The sequence below is a fragment of the Desmodus rotundus genome, chromosome 4, assembly GCF_022682495.2.
Source record: "Desmodus rotundus isolate HL8 chromosome 4, HLdesRot8A.1, whole genome shotgun sequence".
In the NCBI taxonomy this organism is placed as follows: Eukaryota; Metazoa; Chordata; class Mammalia; order Chiroptera; family Phyllostomidae; genus Desmodus; species Desmodus rotundus.
The window spans coordinates 101,234,911-101,252,368 of NC_071390.1; the positions used below are offsets into that span (position 1 = coordinate 101,234,911).

The 17,458-nt window shown below is 42.5% G+C and overlaps 1 pseudogene; it reads left to right on the forward strand.

Moving 5' to 3' along the window:
- The first annotated feature begins 2,757 nt into the window (after positions 1-2,757).
- LOC112322355 (small COPII coat GTPase SAR1A pseudogene) lies at positions 2,758-4,401 on the forward strand (annotated as a pseudogene).
- Positions 4,402-17,458: the final 13,057 nt, after the last annotated feature.

Here is a 17,458-nt window from a genome sequence, read left to right on the forward strand (position 1 = left end):
TAAGTAGGAAAAACATTATGTGAACTAAGTTAACACCTGGATCCTTTGCTGGTTGGGGTCATGAGAAGCACAATCTCTAGAAATACCATTTACTTTACAAGGGGAACACAGGCCTATTCCCCAGTGTACTCTGCAGGGTAGCTCTGGACAAACTTGCCAGTGCAAAGTATCACTGGGGAAGCTTGTTTTGAAGTAGATTCCCAGACCCACCAAAATGGAATCTCTAGAGTGGCAGCCTGGGAACCTGTATTTTTAACAAACGTGCTAGGTCTCTATCATTGTAGTAGCAGATTGGCTGGAGCCACAGCACCGTTTCAACACATCTCTGCTATTCCTCTTCCAGAATTATACCCACAGCCTCTCAGTTACGGCTCCAGGCTTTCTCTTGGGCTCCCTCTGGTGTCATCCTCAGAACAGCCATAGTGACACACTTATTAGGAAGCTGGATCATCCACTCTCCTGTGAACACTTCTTAGTGATTCCCCAGGCTCCTTAGGGATACAGTCGAGGATCCTCAACACAACCTGCCAGCTCTGCATCCTCCAGCCCCACCTATTCCCTCTCCCCCTCTTGCTTGCTTCTTCAGTCATGCTGGCCCTCACAGAGCTGCCTCATCCAGGTCCTCAGTGTGAAGGTCTCCTGGCACCACCATACTCCCACCTTTCCCACTTCACTCCGCTTCAGCGATGCTGCCTCCTGGCAGCCTCCCCCACTGCTTTAGGAAAACAACGCTAGCCAGCCGATCTTTGTTTAGGATTTTCATAATATCCATATTTGCCCTTAGTAGCATTTGTCGCAATTGCAATTAATTAATAAATTCATTATGTCATTATATATTTAAGGCCTATTTTATCTCCCTAGAATTGAAGTTGCATGGGCCAGAAAATGGGTCTGACCTTTTCCCACTCTATCCCTAGTGGCTAGTCCAGAGCCTAGCACGTGATAGGTACTCAGTAAATATTTTAACAATAAATATTGCAGCCCAAGTGCCCATCAATAGATGAGTGGACAAGACAACTATGAGACTTTTACACAATGGAATACTACTCAGCCATAAAAAAGAAAAATATTTTTACCCTGTGCAACAGTATGGATGGACCTGGAGAATATTATGCTAAGTGAAATAAGCCAGTCAGAGAAAGACAAATACCATATGATCTCACTCATGTGTGAAATCTAATGAACAAACTGATCTAACAGGCAAAACAGAGACAGACTCACCCATGGAGAAAAGATGACAGCTAAGCAGGGGTGAGTGGGGGAAGATTAGGTGGTGGAGGGATCGAGCAAAAAGGAAAAGGGACTCATGGACATGACAACAGTGTGGTGATTGCGGGGGTGGGGGGGCATATAAGGGAATTAAATGGTAATGGAAAAAATACAATAAAATCATTAAAAAATAAAAGTAAAGGAAAAAAGATTAAAAGAAGCAAAAACTAAAAAAATCAGAAAAATACAATGAAAATAAATTTAAAATAAAATATATGTAAGTATCAAATTTAATAACCAGTGTAGCAAACACAGCTATAAGTGTTGCCACCGCCCCCACCATGTGGTCGGTATGCTCTGGGTGCTTTGACTTAACCTCTTTCCAGTCTTTACATCAGCAAGGTAGACATGTTATCTCCACTTTCAGATTGGGGAATTGAGACTCAGAAGGTGGAATGATTTGCTCAAGAGCACACAGTTGCATCGGGGTAGAGTCAGGAAAAGATTTAAAGTTTGTGTCTCTTCTATTCTGCCTAACACCTGGGCTACCTGCTATAGTTCTCTCTTTTCAAATCTCCTTCCTGAGGAATTTTGTGTTTATTCTATTCTGCATACTGCCAAGCTAGTCTCTTACAAGTTTGGCTGAGACTGAGCCTCAGCTGCTTTTCTTGGAGAAAGTTTGAGGTTGCACGGTCAAACCAAACCCCCCCCCAAAACCCCCAAAACCCCACAATGCAGCAGCGTTCAGCTCATATGTTAGCTCCCTTTTATGAAAAAGTCCAGAAATGTCAGTTAGTCTCTTTCGGAGACTAAGGACAGAATTAAGGGGTGACTTTGCAAGAATAAACGTGGAACACGGGAGTGCCAACGCCTGCAGGCAGGCCTCCAGGAAGCAGCCTCCCTGGGAACTGGCAGGCCTCAGGAGCCACATGGCTGCCTGGTGCTTCGCCAATGAGATTCCTTTCTTTCTGGCTTGACTCTGAGACTGGGGGATACAGCAGCAGCCGGCCAGTAGCAAGCAAAGTTATATAATATGTATGATCAATTTTTTAAGAAAATGGAAGTAAAACAATGTTTAATTTGATATTATGTTTGGTATTTTTAATGTTTAAAAAGTTAAGTATACTGAGGTTTTCATGACATTCTGTTTTTGTAGCCTTGAAATTCCTCCCAGCCCCTTGTTTTCTGATTAAAGAGTTCTGTGGCAGGTTTTGTGGCAGGGGCAACTGCTACTGTAAAAGCCAGTCCAGCCTCCTTTGGGAAGAAGAGTTACTTTCTCTTCTGGAAAGCAAAATAACTTGAGAAGTTTTCTGAGTCTGAAATTGTAGGCCTCAGGGCAGAGTCTTGGATAGCAAAGCTCCTGAGACTGCACTGCTCTGCTTGGGAAAAGGGAAGGAATCCTTGTTTCGGAGATGAAGGGCTCAAGGAGAGAACAGGAAGAAGAGAGAGATGAGCATCAGAAGGGGCGATCGGGGCTGGTATGAAAGAAAAGGTCAAGGAGAACAGGGCTGTCTGCTGCATCCATACCGTGTTTATCCTGAGACTGCTATGGAAAGTGGGGAACAGGGCAGGATTCCAGAACTGAGTCCGCAGAGCAGCGTGGGGATGAGGATTCAGCAGGCGGGAGCCTGTGGTAGAGATGACCCACTAGCCACTCCTGGGACTTCTCCCACAATCCGCACAGGCATTTGCAGATGCTGCTTCCTAGGTGCTGAGGGGCCGGGAAGCCCCAGCAGCTGCCATGGGGGACGCTCTGCAGAGTTCTCCTTCCTGTCTCTTGTCTTCATCTTGAGCATCCCCCTTTTTTAATTCATTCATTTTCTTCTTTTTTAAATATATTTTTTCATTTTTTAAAAAAAGTTATGTTTTAACTACCACTGGCATACAGTATTATATTAGTTTCAAGTGCACAATATAGCAATTAGACATTTATATACATTACAAAGTGATCAACCCAGTAAGTCTAGCACCCATCTGACACCACACGTAGTTATTACAGTACTATTGACTGTGTTCCCCATGGCACTGCTTTCATTTTAGGGAAACAGTGGTGGAAGAAGTAGGGCTCTGGAGCTGGCATTGCCGGGTGCCGCTGGGCTGAGTGCTCAGAGGAGGGTCGAAGCCTCCCGGAGGAGCTTGTTGGGCTGCAGTGAGCATCAGTAACGTCTTTCATCTTTGAGTGAATCTACAATGGCTACGACACTGTGCTCCAGTTCCTAGGACTCTACGAGAAATTGGCAAAACTTGTGTTGTTGGGTTTGCACAATTCAGGCAAAACCACTCTTCTACATGTGCTCAAAGAGGACAGATTGGGCCAACATGTTCCAACATCACATCCGACATCAGAAGAGCTGACGATTGCTGGAATGACTTTTACAACTTTTGATCTTGGTGGGCATGAGCAAGCATGTCGGGTTTGGAAAAATTATCTCCCAGCAATTAATGGTGGGTTGTGCAGATCATCCTCCTCTCGTGGAACCCAAAGCTGAACTTGATGTGTTAATGACTGATGAAACAGTATCCAATGTGCCGATCCTTACTTTGGGTAACAAAATTGACAGGTCAGATGCAATCAGTGAAGAAAAACTCCGTGAGACGTTTGGACTTTAGGGACAGACCACAGGAAAGGGGAACGTGACCCCGAAGGAGCTGAACGCCCTCCCGGTGGAAGTGTTCATCTGCAGCGTGCTCCAGAGGCAAGGCTGTGGCGAGGGCTTCCGCTGGCTCTCCCAGCACATCGACTGATGCTCGGACAGCGAAAATAAAAGAGTTTTACTTCTCTGGACTGACCCTAACCACAGCTTCCTCAGGAACTTTTCTAATAGAACCAGGAAAGCTCCCCACAACCGTATCTGGCGTTGAGAAGCCAGGAGTCCCTGGCAGCTCTCTCAGCACCCAGCGGTGATCCGTGCTTTTTCTGCACCGTTGGGACGGAACGCTGCCCCGCGCTCGGGTGAGGCGAGCACCCAGGGACTCAGGAACTGGCAGCATTTGCCGGGTAAAGCTGGGTGCCATCATGGGACACCTGCAAGAAAAACACGTCTCACCCCTGTGGTTGATTTCAAAAGAAAGTGATTCTATTTTTTAAAGAAAGTGTTGTTAATGTAATTGGTTTCCCTTCTAACTATTTGAGTTTGTCATTTACTTGGTCCAGGGTTTTTGATTTCTTTTCTTTAAGTCTAGTGAATGGCATTTAGATACTTCATAAAATTATGCACGGACACATGTTGGAGGCGAGTTCAGTCAAGTGGCCCTCATCCCGTTGAGTTAGCGGGCTGGGGAGAGGAGCTCCAGTCTGTCTGACTGCCTCGGTAGGCGGCAGCGCCTGTGCGCAGAGAATGGGAAAGGGCGGAGCCCTGGCCCTGCAGCTGCAGCCGTTTCCACTGCGGCGAGCTGGGTCATTCCTCATCACGGAGTGTGGCGCAGGCTGTTCACTGTGGAGGGGTTAATTACAGAGTGGGTTGTTGCTATTGCTGCTACTTATAAAGTCACACATTTCAGCCAGCCTGCTTTTAATTAACTCTTGTGAAGTTTTATTTCTCTTTGTAGCACCTTTCTCATGCTCAGTTACAAAAAGTGACTTCCACCTCAGGAAAGCGTGGAGGACCTGTCCTGTGTTGTCGTGCACTTGCCGCGTGTCAGTCGCTTTCGCACAGGTTTTAGGGGGATTTTGCTGAATAGGAGAGTCATATGGGATAAAGTTAACAGCTTAAAGGCTCTTAATTCTGTGATTTGAGAACTGAAGAATCTGGTATTGTAGCATTTGGTTGAATCTGGGAAAGGTTTGCTCAGTGGACTTTAAATTTTCCCCTTGTAGAATTCGGTCTCTTTATTGGACTGTTCATGAGCTTTTTTTTTTTTTTAATCGGTTATCATTTTCTTTTGGTGTTTAAAGGTTAACATCTGTAGCTTCTCCAGATTTTTTTTTGTATGAAATTGCCTTTCTCCCTTCCAAAATTAAGCTGGGGAAACTCTAATCCAAGAACTTTGTGTAGAGTTGTTGCTTTTGAGCCAGTTATCACTTGCTGTCAGTAAACAGTCGGTACAAAAGCCACCAAGTCCCCAGGAGTGTGATGAGGATTATTTTTATAGCTTTCTATTTTATTAATGCCATGTGTGAAATTGGACTTTCATGACCTTAACCAATGTTCTACCTTGCAGTGAAAGGCGATGGGATTGGAGGTGGTCTTAAGATGGGAGGATACCTTCGTGCATTTTTCCTTTAATGAAAAATTAGAGGTAGTTTCCTCAAAACTGAAAATTGTGATGGTGGTACTCATTTGCAGAGGACTGAATTCAGTGGATTCTTGCTTATAATGTGAAGGAAGGGGGAGTGTGAATAACATATTTGGGGGGTGAGAGAGCATTGCTCTTTAGTTGGATTTCTCGTTGTTAACAACGTCTTCAGTGCTATTGGGAAGCGTATTTTCTCACTGCCGTGTACCAAATGCGGAGGCTCAGTGGAGTATGAGTCTGGAGTGAGCATGGCTTTCTTTTCTGAGCAAGCATAGCTGGATTAAGATCGTTGTTGATTTGGAAAGGGGTTAAAGCCTTAAATGAACAAGTCTATCTAACTGTGGATTAGTTAACTTGCATACTTTTGCTTTACTTTGGCTAAAGGTAACCCATACTTCTCTATCCAGAGACAGGAGAAGTATGATTGCTTCAGTGTTAGTTTTCTTGTTTTTCTTTTCCCTGTTTCCCCTTAATCACTTTGTAGCAAGCTAGAAACTTCTGGATTCTATGCAGAGCAGCTCTTTGTGAAAGTGGCCTATTTTGGCCATTGGAGAAAGAGGGGATTGAAAAGTCAAATAGCACCAGTTCCTACAATAACAGCAGAAAGAAGCTGCCATGAGGAGCTCAGCCCCTAGCAGTGAAGATCGGAGCTTTGCCACAGGAGCTCCCGTGACTGGAGGCTTTGCATTGTGCGTTATCAGAGTGCATTTACATCCCATTTCAGGAAGATTAAACAGTCAGTTACAAAAGAAAGGCAATCTGTAACCTAAGCATTTTAATGCAAAGTTAGAACTCACAAACAAAAAGAAATAAGGTTCTGGAGACAGACTGACTTGAAATTGAAACCGAGCTCTGTTTCAACTGCTTAACCCATCCGGGCCACAGTTTTCTTACATACAAAGGAACTCACAGGACACAGGATTATGGGAAGGTTTAAGTTAAGGGACATGTCATACATGGGTTAGAGTTCAGGTCCTGGAGTCAGACTGCGTGATTCAAGTCCTGGCCCCACTGTTTACTGGCTGTATGATTTTAGGGTGTTAGTCAACCTCCTCTTATGGAGAATAGAGCAAGTAGGAGGTTGTTGGGAGGATCAAATGAGATAATAAGGTAAAGCACTTAAAATAGTGCCTGACATCATCACAGCAAGTGTTTCATTAGTGTTAGCATTCTCGTTGTTGTTAATGTATATATTATATATAGAGACATGTCTAGTCTTGGTAGCACATTAATTAATAGCTTTTGCTGTTTAATTTCATAGAAATAAAGACCTGAGAATTCCCATGTTATCCATACCTCTCTCTCCCAGAGGAATTAACTAAAAGAAAATCAATTGATCACATACATTAGTTATAAAGGTTCATAGAAACTTTAAGCATCCCTCTCCTCACTCTATAAAGACCTCTGGCTGAAGGGATTTAAAATGCTCTTAATATGTAAGTACATTTTATTTTTAAAAAGATGCTGTCATTTCTAGGATATTTACCCTGTGTTTTTCTTTGAACTTCAACAACCCCTTTGTAGTTTGAATCCCAATGTTCATGCTCTTCCTCGGGAGAGCACACACAGCTTTTAACGTTTCTCAGTTTTTTCACGTTTAAATTTGTTTCCCTGTTGTTGCTTTAAGAATTCAAATTCAGATTGAATGTTATACTAAATAACAGGGTTCTTAAAGGTGGGTTCAAAATGGGAAGCAGCTCTCCAGCCCCCACCTCTGTGGAGCAGACACCTTTGGTGCTGCAGCTAAGAGACCCCCTCCTGTGGCAGAGTGGAGCTTGGTGGGAGAGGCAGGACTATGATGGTCCGGGGTCTGAGTTCAAGGCCTGGCCCTGAGCTTATGAGTGAGCCCTTATGAGTGAGCTCTGGCTGTAGTGAGAGACATGGTGAGACAACTGAAAACCCTGCTGCCCAGAGCTGGGATCTAGTCCTGCTGGGAAAATTTTCCAGAGCTGAGAGACCAGAGGAACAGGCTGACAGTATCATTACATAGTTTATTAAGGGAAATTACATACTCGGTGTGTCCCTGGCAGCCCCAAGATATCCTCTTTGTCATGTGGCAGGTGCTAAAGGGCGAAAGGGTTATACAGAACAGGGCGGAACGGATAGGGGAACTGCCCAGGCAAGGGGAAAATGTCTCTCACGCCTGCTCAGGGCGAGGCAACGGCCTCTTGTAGGAACCCGCACAAACCCACAAGCTGGGGCCACAGGGGAGAAGTCGATTGGCTAGTCTCTGAGGGCATGTGGGGGAAGCAATCTCTGTTCCGCCCCAGATCTAGCTGGCATGTCCTGCCATGCTCAGGCATCGGTCACATTCTGGAACAGTCTTTGCTCTAGGCATCCCCGTCCTCATTTTCTGCGGGACTCACAGCCAGACGTTTAATCTCCCGAGTTTGTTTTTATAGATTTAGATGACATTGTAAACGTGAAAGGATTTTTAAATTAAGGAATGTTAGAAAAATACATTATGTTATGTTGATAGTAATGGCAATAGTAATAAATCTTTCGAGCTTACCTAGAGCTTGTTTTTGCTTCCTTTAGTCATGTTGTGGGTGATCTTAGGCATAACATTTTTTTTTTTGTTTTTGTTTGTTTTACAATGGTGATAACATCTTGGCAGGTTCTATATAAAAGGAAGCTTGGAAAATGCATATTAGTCAAATTTTGATAATTATTAGCCACAGTAAATGATTTAAGGAGGAAGAAAGAGATTTGGGGGGCAGTTATCATGCAGAGTTAAACTATCCATGTGCCTTAAATCTGGATAACTTAGAGTGCAGAAGGGGCTTATTTTTAGTGCAATATGTTGTAGATCCTTGCTTTAAAACTCAGAAATGAAGATGAAAATACATTTTATTTCCAAATATCTGCTCTTTTTGGAACTCTCGATTTGCTTTTTCTTTTGCGCCTCAGAAAGCACACGTAGTCACTAGCAGAGGCTGGGCGTGGAAGTGCGCACCGTTGGCCTCAAGCCCAGAGTCGCTCTCTCCGAGTGTTCAGAAAGGCCAGTCGGACTGTCAGCTGCTCCCTGTGCTGCAACCCCCTCGTCCCATGCCTCTCACCTGGGGGGTTGCCAGGGTCCAGAGCCACCCCCGGTTACAGGAGCCAGCTCTCGCACTCCAGTCCCCTCCCCGGCAGGTCCCTGTTCTGCCTGAACAGTGTCATCGTATTATATTTCTGGCTCTTTTCGCATGAAACATTTTAATATAAAATGCTCACATGCAGAAACAAACTCATCTGCAAGTGTACCAGAACTTCTGCTAAACTCCAGTCAGAGTGTCCTCACTTGCTGAGAAAAGCTTGATTCAGGGCTTAAAAAGCGTGACAGTAACATGAAGGCACATTCCTTCTGCTTAAGATCCATGAGTTCAAGAACTGGTTCATGATTTCTCCTTGGTTCTCCCCACAACACTTTCTTTGTGCCACCAGCATAGAAGTTATCTTATGCTCCCGGGCATTCTAGTGAGTTGATTGTGTTTATATAGATGAAAATACCTTGACGGCAGGAGCCTCTTTTTGTCTTTTTCATCTGGGGCTGTGATGCGTCCTGTGCTGGTGTTTTTGACTTGAATAAAACGTGGGGGTGGGAAAACAGATTGAGAAAGGAAAAATAGTATGCAAATTTCACCTGTTGAACGTAATCAAGTAATTTTATACTAATTGAATTTTTAGAACTTGTTATCAATAAAAGGGACTTTGTAAGATGTAATATTGCTGGTTTTTTGTTAAAAAGGCATTTACATAATTTATTTGATTTTTAAAAATCAGGAATTCATGAACACTCAGTCAAGTTCTTTCTGCCAGTTTTCAAATAAGTGGGCCTTTCTGGGGCTAATATTGTGTTTGAAATATAACTCTTTATGTTAATTAGCACTCAGATTTCTGGATATTATCAAATATACATCTTTCCTTGGATTTACTGGAAAGATCTGCTAGCTGTATATATCAGGTTTTGTTCTCATCTTTATGCGATTAGGATTTGGAACTTGCAGAAATATTTGCTTTGCTTATTTGTTGGCCTTTTGATATGTTTTCTTAAAACAAGAGGGCATTATTTGGGAGATAAAATGTATATGCAAAGGAAATACATCTCACATAAGTGAATTAGATTTGAGGCTGCTAACGTAACCAGAAGGACTTGCAGCTGTATTTCTTTATCCTCTGTGAGCTTTCAAGGAACTGGGCCCAAGGGCACTGAAGGACACGTAATTTTTCTGGGCATTCCGGGTCTGCCCTCTATTGGTGAGAGGTGCTATAAAATTGCCTTTATCCCTCTAAATTCTGCATTACGTTGAAATACATTTTACTGATTAGGCATAGTGTTTATGGGCAGTTCAGCATGAACAAAGTAGAAAACCCTTTACAAACTCAAAATCAGGTTATATTTTTTTCTTCGTGTAAGACTTGTAGTTAATGCCAGAGTACAGAATACAGACTGGGGAAAAGCTAAAGAAAATAGACACAGCCCTTGCTGGGTAGCTCCGCTGGTTAGAGCGTTGTGCTGATACGCCAGGGTTATGGGTTCGATTTCTAGTCAGGGCACATACCAGAGGCAAGCAATGAATGCATAAAGAAATGGAACTTAACGGGGTTTACCCACTGACATTTTCATACCTTAAGAACTGTTTTAGGTGAATACCACTGAAAATTGTGAGTTTGTCCCTGTCGGTCCCTGTTGGTCCCATCTCTGTCCCTGTTGGCTGGCTTGTAGACTTCAGAGCAGTATGAAGAATAAGTAAACTCCTGTGTTAGCTACACAAAAATCTGTTTTTAATAAGCAAACCTCAAAGAATCCCAAAACCAAGGATTTTTTCTATTATGAAGCCCTCTCTTTTTAAAAAAGCATCCAACAGAAACAAACAATGTGTTATATGCCAAACCCCTTATTTCTAGAGTATCAGCACCACTCCCAGAAAATTACTCAAGTGTCACTGCAGTTTTCTGGGTACCATGAAAAGCAAAGCTCCCAGGGCGGTCGGTGCCTGTCGCGCCTACGTTTAACTTGCTTTTTCTTTTCAGCCCACCTGTTATGGATTGAATTATGTCCCCACCTCCCCCCCGCCAAGAGGTGGCAGTCGAAATGCCCAGTGCCTGTGGGAATGTGATTTTATTTTTGAAAATAGGGTCTTCGTAGATGATCAAGTTAAGACGGTGTCACTAGGGTGGACCCTAAACTAACATGAGTGAGTCTTTATAAAAAGGGGAAATCTGGGCACAACGACAGACAGGGAAAAGGGAAGGCCACATGGAGACACGAGAAGAATGGCATCTACCAGGCAAGAACACCTGAGGATACCAGACACTAAGAACCCCTTGAAACTGTCAAGATGCCAGTTTTCTGTTCGTATGTTTACTTCATGGTTCCCCGTATGCACCCCAACATACATCTGTATCTTTTACCTCCCATTTCTACACTTCTCAATGAGTCAGATTTTGGATTTCTGACAGCCTGAATGTTGCATTCCATAGTGTCTTGGAATATACTGCAAATAATTCCTCCTTATATTTCGCTGACACTGTGTTACTTTCCCCCAGGAGAGTTCTGCTTGCTTAAATTTTATATGTGAAGGTGCCCTCAGCAGTTCAGAAGGCAAGTCCATCGTGAGTCCAAAGTATAATTATTCTTAGGAGGTGCTACACAGAAAAGGGCTCTGCATCGTGCAGTAGGGCTAAATGGACGCTGTTATTAGAAGAACCAAGCTCACGCGATACATTACAATTACACGTGTACTTTGAGTCCTCTGCCCTCCTTCGCTGTGAAAAGTCTGATTAACAGAGGAGATCTTAGAGTTATCTCACCATCAAATATTCTAACTCAGAATATTTTTTGCATTAAGTCAATTTATTCTGTTTATCAGTTTTTTCTTAGTCATCCTTTTCATTATGTGATTCACATCGCTCATTAGTGATTTTATTGTAAATGGTTGTGTATTCTCAGAGTATAGTAAATATAACAAAAACAGCATCTTAATCATGTAACGAGATGTTCTTTATTTTTCTCTACCTTAATTTTATCCTTGTACATTTTGGAATATGGGTTAGCTGCTTTCATATAAATAGGGTTGGCTGTTGCTGTGTTTTCTGCTGTCCTGAGACCCAGAAGCACAGAAATACATATATTTAATGTAATCGACAACTTGTATGTAAATGTATATTTATATATAAATTTACGTGCATATTTACATGTATGCGTGCATTTGAAGTGGGGGTCCAGAGTTACATCTGAAGTTTCTGTCAGTGTAACTAGTGTAACTGGCTTCTCCCTGCTCTTAGATTCACTCAGACAAAGGCACAGATTATATTATATGAAAGGAGACATGTATTGGACTCTGGCTAGCTTTTGGAAATGGAAAACTCATCAGGAGATAGTGACCCAATTTACTATAGGATTTGATGTATGTGATAGAGGGGACAGACGACACTTTTAGCAAGTATCATGATTCTTAATTTTGGTTCCCCTCTCAGAGAGAAGGGTGGAGTTCAGCCTCCAGTTCCCATGTGGGCCAGTTTTAGGTGTTGGCAACAGACATTTGAGAGAGCTGGGTGGTTGCAGCCTCTTCCCATGAATTTACCACATTTCTTTTTAGCATTTTTGAGTCATAGAGTGAGAAACGGAGTTGGTTTGGCCAAATGTTCCTCCTTTGTGCCAAACTGTACCTTAACTCAAATTCTGGCCCTGCCACTTTCTTGTTGTGTGAGCTTGGAGAAGTTACTTAACCTTTCTGAGTTTCAGTTTTCTAATGTGTAAAATTAGAACAATAAAGTATGTAAATCACAAGGGGTTGTACAAATTAAATGAGATACTATGTGTGATGGTTTAGCAAAATGTTATGTGGTAAGCACTCATTAAATGACATATAACACTAGTACCTCCTTACCTATATAGATCACATATGCCTTTGTGTCTCATTTGTACAGAGCTTGGCAGCTGACCCCCAAGACTGTTGAGCTGAACTGACTGGTTTGCGTTTGGCCACAGTGCCCATGGTATGTAGGGCCAAAGAACCAGACCGGTGTGGATATGTCGGTGCATCACTTAAATTCATGCCACGGGCCTCACCCCTCCTTGAACGAGAGCACTTTCCTCATTCACTGAAAAGCTATCACTAGTATTAGAAAACAGCTTAAGCACATGTGAGTGAGAGGCATCACTGCTGTAGAGGATTCTACCCTGTGTTTCAGTGTGAGCTCTATTTTAGACCAAATGCAAATGTCTTTAAGAGAACACAACCAAAAAGAGAGAGAGAGAGAGAGAGAGAGAGAGAGAGAGAGAGAGAAACACAACCTGCTAAGGAGTTATATGATAGAAGAGTTTGTAGTTATTCAGCAGTGTGACATATTCAGCCACGAGAAAGGAGGAAATCTTGCCATTTATGACAACGTGGATGAACCTGGAGGACATTAAGCTAATTGAAGTAAGCCAGACACAGAAAGACAACTATTGTGTGATCTCCCTTACAGGCGGACACCAAAAAAGCGGAATTCATAAAAGCAGAGAGTAAAATAGTGGTTTTAAGGGGTAGGGGTAGGGAAAATGAGGAGCTGTTGGACAAAGTGTACACAGTTTCGGTTACATAAGAGGAGTAGGTTCTGGAGGTCTAATGAACAGCGTGGTGACTGTAGCTGATACTGTGTTGTACGCATGAAATTGGCTGGGAGAGCAGGTCCCTGCACACACACGAATGGGAATTGTGTAAGGCAATGAATATGATAATTAGCTTGATTGTGGTAGTTATTTTAAATGTATACTATCAATGTATACTTTAAATATATATAATTTTTATTTGTCAGGTTTACCCCAGTGAAGCTGGAGTGGGAGAAAAGAAGAAAACAACTTTTCATTCTTTCTATCTTTTCTATCAGAATTGGTGCTTATGTCTGTGTGCAGTGTCCACAGATGCTTTTGTGACTCTAAAATCACCGCTGAAATGCAAGAAAAATAGCTCTTAGCTTTAAAGCACAAGGGCCTTAGTTTCTTCATGTAGATTGGAACCGAATCATTACAGACTTTACCCTAAGGTGATCGCTATGCAGGGCTTTTGTTCTGAAGAGAATACCAGCTCTGGGCTGGGCTCCGACCTAAGCCTATGTATGTACCGACTCACTAAAGGTGTGCATTAACTTACCATCTTGAGGCAGGTACTTTTATCATTCCCATTTCACAAATTAGGAAACTGAGGCCCACTGAAGTTAGATATGAGGGGGGGACCCCCGAAAACCTGGAATTTATTTATCAAACATTGTGCATTTATTCTCATGTTTAAGCTTCAGTCACCTTCAAAGTGCCCTCCATTTGATGCAATACACCTACTGAGACATGCTTTCCACCGCTCAAAGCAGTTTGGAACTCGTCAATATTGATGCCTTTTCGTGGTTCTGCTGTTTTTTGTTTCACCTCTTCCGCATCAGAAAATGTTTCCCTTTCAGGACTTTTTTCATCCAGGAAAACAAAACAAAAAAGTCTCTCAAGGTGAGATTGGGTGAATAGGAAGGGTGGGGCATGGGGGTCATACCAAGTAATTTTTGGTCAAAAACTGCTGAACACTAAATGCGGTGTGGGCAGGTGTGCTCGTAAATCACCCATCATGAAATGGGCAAAAACGTTGAAAGGGTCTTCCAAAAAAAAAAAAAAAAAAACCACTAAAGCCAAATGCAGCCTCTCACAACAACGCCAGGTTGTACGCTGATACAGATGGGTTTCCAGAACACTCACCTAGTGGGGGAACCTGTACTACAAGGGGCCCTCCCTCCAGGAGATAATTGCAGGTTTTTTCGGGTCCCCTGTCATATCTTGCCTTAGTAAGAGATCAAACAGGGATTCAAATTCAGGCCATTTAGCTCCAGCAAGTGAGTTCTTAAACACTAAATGACGTGTCTTTTGAATGACAAAAAAGACTTTGCAAACATCCCCTGAGAATGTTAGAAACGATGTATTCCTGTTATGATCCAAAAGGAAAGAGCTTAACACTGAAGAAAATAAGGAGATTTTAGAATAGATTTTTCCCTGCCCAAAAATATCGCATGGAAAACGCATGTCAAATAGCTTTTGCACACTGCTTTTGGGGGTTTTCATGCTCTATTTCTCGGTGATAGGACCATGTTCTAAGGGTGAGGAGATTCTGGTTCTACGCCTGCGATTAACAGCCATGTCATCTTGGCTGCGTAAGTCTTCCTCTCTTACTCTTTTTCCTAAGTGAAAATATTAATACACTGCTCTTCATCTTGTATTGTCACGGAGAGAATAAGATATGATTGATATGGAAGTGGCTTACAAATACAAAGCACCATGGAAATATAAGTGGTATTATTCTTGTTTGTTGTCATTGGTCTCCTATGGAAACATGTCTCCTCAGGGGGGGGAGAAATAGTAGCAACATCAGGCACCTGCCCAGAGGGCGGAGCCGTGGAGCTGGAAGGTGGTGGGGCTTCCAGAGCTGTTGGAAGCCCACCGTTGTCCGGCATTAAAGTCCTCTCTTGGTCACTTATTTACTGGATGAACAGTGATCCAACTTTTCTGAGCCTGAGCTGTTTTATTTGTAAGTGAGGGAGAAAATTATTTACTTTTCAGTGTTAGGAAGGTTCAGTATAATATGTAATAATAGGATCCTGTTACATGCCCTCTCATGTAATCCTAAATAGCTTTAAACAAAACAAAACCAAGAACAGCTTTCCAGTTGAAATCAATAAAAACAACAAAACCACAGACCATAACATTTTGAAGATAAACAGAAGTCAAAAAATATTTAAGTATTAATATACCAAGATTGTCAAGTATTCTTACTAGTATAACGTGAAAAGTATGTGATATTGTAACAGGATGCAGCCAAGAAGGGGCCCCAAATAGGGATTTGTAATGGGGTCCAGAACTCAAGGTGTCCAGGAAATATTAGAAAAATATATTTAGGAGGACCTCACCCTCACAAGTCTGGGCTGGGGGATGGGACACATGGAGCAGGGCCATTGGGAGCTGCTTTGCATAGCAACAGCTGTGCAGCTAACCTCTGGCATGGTTTCATGAATATGTTAAATAGCTGTGGCCATGCTTTGAGCCAGGGAGATGGGAGTCACTTCCACCCAGGATGTAACTGGGAGGCGACTCCCCATGGTTACAGCGCCTGTGTGAGAGCTTGGAGATGATTGGCTCCACACCATGGGGCCACATCTGCCCAGACTTACTATGACAGCCAAGAAAGGCTGGAAAAATATGGGAATGCTAGCAGGTATAACATTGTAGGAGGGCTCGGAAATGGGGCTGCAGAGGAAGGTTGGCGCTGGGATTTAAACCCCGGTGCGGCAGCCATGCCGGGGAGAAAACCACACATTGGGCTTAGGAAGCAGGAGAAACTTTGCCGGGAAGAAAAGGGGAGAAAGGACTCTTGCTGGTGGGCCGTGAGAAGGTGCCACCTGGCTTTGGATTAACTGGAGATCATGGCGGCGACACAGCTGATGGTGCCGGGAGCCCAAATCATGGACTTCTACTTCTTTTCCCGAAATATGGTGCCCCAGACTAGAGCAGAGGGAGAAGGAAGGACTGTGTGCATCTGTGGGTATTCTAAAGGACTTAGTACTTTAATGAAGACGTGAAGTCATTACTCTAAGTCTGTATAACTTTTGAATAAATAATTCCTTTCCTTTTCACAAATCTTTGGCATTGAGAGACAACTTTTCTCTGGCAGTGGGCAAGGCGAACCTAGTGGGGGGGACCACTGGAGAAAAAGGGGGGGGTCCTTTCGGTAATAGTATATCATTCACCACCACCCTCCAGGTCTGTTCTGTAACAATATGAATGGCATCATTATTTTGTCAAAAATATCAATGTACATTAACTATAATTTTTAGATGCCAATACTACAAAATACAATAATTTGTAGTTTCTTTTGGTTTGTCTATATACACAATCAAATTATCTGTGAGTAACAGCACTATGGGAGGCAGAATAATGATGCCCAAAGATGGCTAACTTTAACTCCTGGAACCTGTGAAAATATTATGCTATGTGCCAAAGGGGAATAAAGATTGCAGAAAAATTGGGCTTGCTAATTAGCTGACCTTAAAATAGGGAGAATTACCCTAGATTATCCAAGTGGCCCAATGTAATCACAAGGACCCTTACAAGAGGAAGAGAGAGGCAGAAGAGGAAGACCCTTAGAGATGGTGGCATCAGAAGGACTGGGCCTGGCCTGATGTTGCTGGCTTTGGTGATGGAGGAGGGAGCCAAGGATGCAGGCAGCTGCCAAGAGCTGGAGAAGGAAGGACACTGATTCCCCCTCAGGGCCCCAACAGGAATGCTGCTCTGCCAACCCCTGAATTTAGCCCAGTGGGATCTTTTGAACTGTGAAAATATAAGATAATAAATTTGTGTTGTTTCAAGACACTAAATTTTGGTAATTTGTTACAGGACCATAGAAAACTAATACAGGCAGTTTTTTTTTGTTTCTTTCTTTTCAACCCTTTTATCTTATTTTTTGCTTCCTAATTGCATTGGCTAAGACTTTCAATACAATACAGTGCAAGACAAAAGTAGGTTTACTATTGTTCATGTGCAAAAATAGTACTATAATTACTAAGTGATAATGCAACCAGAACTTTCATGTACTCACAACTGTAAACTTGCTTTTGCCCCACCCTGTCTTTAATAGGAATAGTGATGTTAAATATTCTTTTCTTGTTCTTGACTTTAAAGGGACCATTTCTAACTTTTTGCTGTTAAAAGAAGATGTTTGTAGACTGAGGTGATGGTTTCACTGGTGTACACTTCTCTTCAAACTCAAGTTGCATACATTAAATACAGCTTTTTATAAGTCAATTACACCTCAATGAAAGTTAAAAAAAAAGAAAGACATTTGCTGTAGGTTTTTTTAAAAAACTATTCCTTTATTTTTACCATTTGCATTTTTAAATTATACTCTTTTCCATTACCATTTATCCCCCTTATGCCCTCTTCTGCCCACACCCACCCCCAGCTGTAGGCTTTTTTTTTAAGATTTTATTTATTTATTTTTAGAGAGAGGAAGGG